This window comes from Pan paniscus, chromosome 1 (genome assembly GCF_029289425.2).
Source record: "Pan paniscus chromosome 1, NHGRI_mPanPan1-v2.0_pri, whole genome shotgun sequence".
Classification (NCBI taxonomy): Eukaryota; Metazoa; Chordata; class Mammalia; order Primates; family Hominidae; genus Pan; species Pan paniscus.
In genome coordinates this window covers 114137508-114143507 of record NC_073249.2, presented here as the reverse complement: position 1 = coordinate 114143507, position 6000 = coordinate 114137508, and positions in this window count along the sequence as shown.

Here is a 6000-nt window from a genome sequence, read left to right as displayed (position 1 = left end):
ATTACAGGTGTGAGCCACCATGCCCAGCCTAACAGTTGGTTTTTATAAGATAGCTAGAGCAGGAGTGAGGAAACAATAATACCAAAAGCAGATTGTTAACATCAGGTTACTTCAGGTTACTTTCCTTGTAAGGGTTAAAGGAGGAGACTTCCTTAACATGCTGGTTCAGGTTGACTGGGCCTCTTCTGACTGGTTGCTATGAATCTTCTGTTTTTAGGAAAAATTGGTCTAATGGGGAATTTTCTTGCTTCCTTAAAGTTTCAACTTGATTGCATGACACTTAGCATAAGTGACTCCATTTTAATTTGTTTTGTTGGGGCCTAGTGCAGGAGCTCAGTCCAAAACAATGGCTTCCCATACATTTTATTTTACACCTTTACAATAAATGGGTAAATGTAAGTAAAGCATTTCCCTTAATTCTGTGAGCCACTCTAGCAAGTGATTGAACCCAAGAAAGGGTCTAATTTGTAAAACCTCTAATTTGTAGCTAAGTTGGACAGAAGTTGTGAGTAACATGAAGGTCTACTATTTGCAGCTGGAGTGTGAACGTGTGGAACTGAGTCTTTTTTTTTTTTTGAGACAGGGTCTCACTTTGTCACCTAGGCTTGAGTGGAGTGGCGCAATCTTGGCTCACTGCAACCTCCACCTCCTGGGTTCAAGCAACTCTCCTGCCTCAGCCTCCCAAGTATTTGAGGTTACAGGCGTGCGCCACCATGCCCGGCTAATTTTTTGTATTTTTAGTAGAGATGGGGTTTCACCATGTTGCCCAGGCTGGTCTGGAACTCCTGAGCTCAGATGATCCACCCACCTTGGCCTTCCAAAGTGATTGGATTACAGGCATGAGCCACCACGCCTGGCCTGGAACTGAGTCCTTAATCTGTGTGATCTGACACTATACCTAGGTAGATAGTATCAGAATTGAGTTTAGTTGTAAGACTCTCGGTGTCTGCAGAAAATTGGAGAATTGCTTGATGTGGAGAAAAATCCCTACACATTTGATCACAGGAGTGTTCTATGTTCAGTGTGAGTATAGAGAAAAATAATTTGCTTTTCCTATTCAGTAGCCCACAGGCCCACTGGGATCTCCTCTGTTTTCTGCCCTTCATCAGACTTGGGCTTGGGAAACACTCTGCCTTTGTTCACTTCAGTCTCCGAAATTTGGCCTGTGGACTTTTAGGGTCCTCATCATGCTATGTTGTAAGCACTGATTTCCTTTTCATGCCACCAACAGATTTAAAGCTTCTTAAAAATAGAGTCCAGGCTTTATTCAGCTTTTTATCTTAACCTAGCCCAGGGCCTGGCACACAGTCTGTGTTTAACAATGCTTGGCTGTCAGTTCTACCATGGTTCCTACATAGCTTTCTCTGGATGCTTTTCTCCAGGAGAAATGCAGCACTATTTTTCTCTACCTGGTTGAAATGCCACTTCCTGCAGAAGCTTCCCCAGGCCCTAAAATCACATGGCATAATTTGTGTGTGGTTCCCTCTCATCTCAAGAAGTTCACAGTTTCGTAGGGATTTAGAAGAGCAAACTAACATGTACAATGCACTGCAGTGCTAGGAAAAATTGTGAAAGACTTTTAAATGGGCAAGTAATGACTGGGTGTCTTTCAATGGAATGATGTGTGTTACAATTCTACCCTACAAAAGTGCTGGACTGTTTTATAACTCTGTAGAAATGAAGCTTAATGGGGAGGCCTGATGATGGTGTAGATGTTTTCTGTCTAGAGCTGGATGCAGGATGCAAACAACTCTGTTCATGGCAATGCAACTAAATACATTTTGTCCAGTACAGAACAAACCACCCAAGGGGTTCACCTTGCCCTCTGCCTAGACAGAGCATTCATCAAGACAGAGGAATTGCAATAGAGAAAGAGTAATTTACACAGAGCCAGCAGTGTTGGAGACCAGAGTTTTATTATTACTCAAATCAGTCTCCCCAAGTATTCAGGGAGCAGAATTTTTAACGATAACTTGGTGGGTGGGGGAAAGCCAGTGAGCCAGGAGTGCTGATTTGTCAGAGATGAAATCGTAGGGAGTCGGAGCTGTCTTCTTGCACTGAGTCACTTCCTGGGCGGGGGCTACAAGATCAGTTGAGCCAGTTTTTCAATTGGGTGGTGCCAGATGATCCATCAAGTGCCGAGTCTGCAAAATATCTCAAGCACTGATCTTAGGAGCAGTTTAGGAAGGGTCAGAATCTTGTAGCCTCCAGCTGCATGACTCCTAAACCACAATTTCTAATCTTGTGGCTAATGTTAGTCCTACAAAGGCAATCTAGTCCCCAGGCAAAAAGGAGGTCTGCTTTGGGAAAGAGCTGTCTTTGTTTAAACTATAAACTAAGCTTCTCCCAAAGTTAGTTCGGCCTATACCCAGGAATGAACAAGGACAGCTTGGAGGTTAGAAGCAAGATGGAGTCTGTTAAGTTAGATCTCTTTGGCTGTCTCAGTCATAATTTGGCAAAGGCAGTTTTATAAGTAAAATTCCATTTTAAACAGTTATAAAATCCTACTAGTTTCCTCCTCAATTCATGATTTAAATAAATGTATGTTCATTCTCTGTGTGAGTTATGCTTTTATCATTTTGAAAACTATTCTTTAATAGTGGTATCTGTGAAAGAGTAAGCAAAATTAATACACAGTGAGCATTTATTCCATGTCAGACACTATGCTAAGGGTTTTATAGATTTAATCATCATGGTGACCCTGTAAGTTAAGTTCTATTATTAGTTCCATTTTACAGATCTGGAAACCAAGGCCTAGAGATTAAGTAACTTTCCTAAGGACCCAGAGCTAGTAAGTGGCCTATCTGAGATTTGAGACCTGAGATTTGAAAGACTTGCATTGTAACTGCACTTCAGTCAAGAGGGCAATTGAAATGAAATTGTGGGATCAGGTAAGGCTTCCAAATTTCGGAGGATAAGGTGTTGGTGCAGAGGGGAAAGAAGGGCGGGGCTTTCAGGTACAGGTCAGCCCTAAGAAATGCAGTTGGCCTGGAGAGCAGGGTGTGGGCTGAGGAGCGGTAAGAGATAAGGCTGAAGGAAACCTCAGGAGTTTCCTTCACAGAGGAAGGAAATCACGGAGAACTCTGTGAGGCCAGAAGCCAAGGAGTTTGGACTTTATCCTCAAACTACAGTATTTTAAGCAGAAAAAAAAGGCATGATTAGATTGAGTTGTATTATTTTTATCTTTATTGCTTTTGTTTGTAGTTATAAAAGAGGTATAAGCTTTTTTTAAATTGTTGTTAAAACAAAACAAAACATGGAGAAATTTGGCCCTTTTAGAAAAATTATTTTGGCAGCACTGTTGAGGCTCGATCCGAAGTGGTGAGTGAGAAAAGAGGGAAGCTGTTGGAAACTAAGCCAATAGCAAGAAAAACGAAGAGGAGGGGATGGAAAGGAGAAACAGTAAGCTAGCTGAATCTACAGGATTTGGCAACTGTGGCATGTGGGGGGTAGGAAAGGGTGGGAAGGAGGGGCTAGTGCACAGGGAGAGCCCCATCAAAGTATCTAGCTCAGAAAACCTACTGCAGGCCTGGTTACTCATTCTTAGCATGTAAGAACTGAGATAGTACTTGAAATTTAAAGCGAAAAGCATTGATATCAAGTTTGTACAACACCCATTCTAAAAAGCATATACAAATAGAGCCTGACCAAAGTACCCAGGCCTTTTTTTTTTTTTTTTGGCCTCAAGGTGGTTAGAAGGGAGGGACAAAAAAGGGTGTTGAGAAAGGAAAAGAAAGATAAATCACAAAGACTATAACCATTATAAACCTTCTGTTGACAATTACGCACATACAGATTGTCAGCACACCAGGTGACTTTTAATCCCGGTCCAGTTCCCCTCCTGGCCCTCTTAATGGCTTCTGGCCACTTCCTCTTGGGATCTGGCCAGAGTAAGCTCAGGAAATGCAAAGTTTTAATTCTGGAATCAGTAAAGCATATTAGGAAAGGAAATCCACAAGTGAAAAAAACATCACATTATGCATTTTGAAGCCAAGGGACAGAATCAGATTGTAAATTTGTGGGGACAGGAACCATTTTACACATTTTGGTGCAGAACTCAGGGATTGGTTTAGCCATTATTCCCCCTCAGGTTCACCCAGGATTTGGTCTCTTGCATTCTTGTATGATTCCAACGCTTCCATCCAGCACAACCTTCAGCTCTAGCAGTTAAGCTGTCTGCAGTCCCGCTTTGTGCTCCCTGACAGCAGGGGAGGATAACCCGCCAAGATGAAGGCCCAGATAAAGAGTCAGTATCTTTAATTATACTCACTTCCCTAGGATTTTGCAGGATCAGATGATAGAATATATTTGAAAGGCCTTTGTAAAATTGGATGAGCTATACAATCACTAGCTGTTCTTTATTCATTGTTGTTCTGGTTGATGACCTAACTGATACTTGCTACACTGCATTGCAGAATGTTCAAGGAGATTCAGATTTTTACAATGACTATGCACTTAATATATTGTTACTATGTGCTCAATGGTGTGCTGTGTACTTTCACATGTAATCCTCAAAATAATTTTATCATGTTTATCAAAGATCAGATAAACTTGCTCAAAAACATAATTTTTGATCTTTTTATGCTCTCCCAAGATTGGATTAGGTTTTGCCATGTGTTACCACACCACAGAAGTTACTACATATCTTCCCCACTACACTAGAAGCTGTGGGTGCTAGGAACTATATTTTGTTCACTGCATTATGCCCTCTATCCAGCTAATGGAGCCAGGCACAAAACATACATGCTACAAAAAATAGTTAGGGTGAATGAATGAAGGCTGATTTTATATCCATTGCTCTATTCTGAAAACTACTGTTTTCTTAATAACTTACTGTTCATCATCTATTTTTCCCTACTAGAATGTAAGATACTTGTGAAAACATATCATTTGTTTTATTCACTGCTGGATTCTCAAAGTCTGGAACAATGCCTGGGATATACTAAGTGTCCAATAAATATCTGTTGGTGAATGAACAAACGATAGCCATGTGGACAAGCAAATTCCACCTCTTTTTGTGCTATCACTATATTTTTTTTTTCTTTTCTTTTTTTTTTTTTGTGATGGAGTTTCACTCTTGTTGCCCAGGCTGGAGTGCAGTGGCGTGATCTCACCACAACCTCCGCCTCCTGGGTTCAAGCAATTCTCCTGCCTCAGCCTCCCTAGTAGCTGGGATTATAGGCATGCACCACCATGCCTGACTAATTTTGTATTTTTAGTAGAGATGGGGTTTCTGCATGTTGGTCAGGCTGGTCTCGAACTCCCGATCTCGGGTGATCCGCCTGCCTTGGCCTCCCAAAGTGCTGGGATTACAGACAAGAGCCACCACGGCTGGCCTTGTATTTTCTTTTTTCTGATGCTGATCTCAATAAGATAACGCTCAAGAACAACACAACACTGTGATGTGGGTGAGCGGCTGAGAGCTGAACACTCTGGCTTCCTGAGGTAAATACTTGCAGCTGAATGATGGTTAGAAAGGAACCACAGGAATGCTGTCTCCAAGAGCACTGCCTGCAAGAAGAAGGCACAGGTGGCCAGCACTGGTGGCCTGTGGACTCTACACTTCACAGCTTTGGTCCAGCACCAGCAAAATAGTGATGCAAGACTATTGTGCTCTTGAGTTCCATGTCACACTCACCTCTCTTTCACCAGAATGCAACCCTTGGAGAAGCAGAAAAAGTAATGTGCTTATAATAACAATTAGCTTGATTTTCTTAGGAATCAAGTGCCTCTTGCTAGAACTCTTCTAGATCACATGCATAGTTTTTTCTTTCTGTAAACCAGTAGTATATGGTATGTTGTTTTCTTTTAGTATAAAAGTAACCATCATATTAAGAAAATTCTGAATATGGAAAAAACATAGAAAACAGTTACCTAATTTTACCACACTAACAAAATTATGATTGGTATATATGTGCATTTTCTTTTTCCCTGTGCTTGTGTATGTATGTATTAGGCATATATATCTACACATATCATACTAGGTTTTTTTTTTTTTTT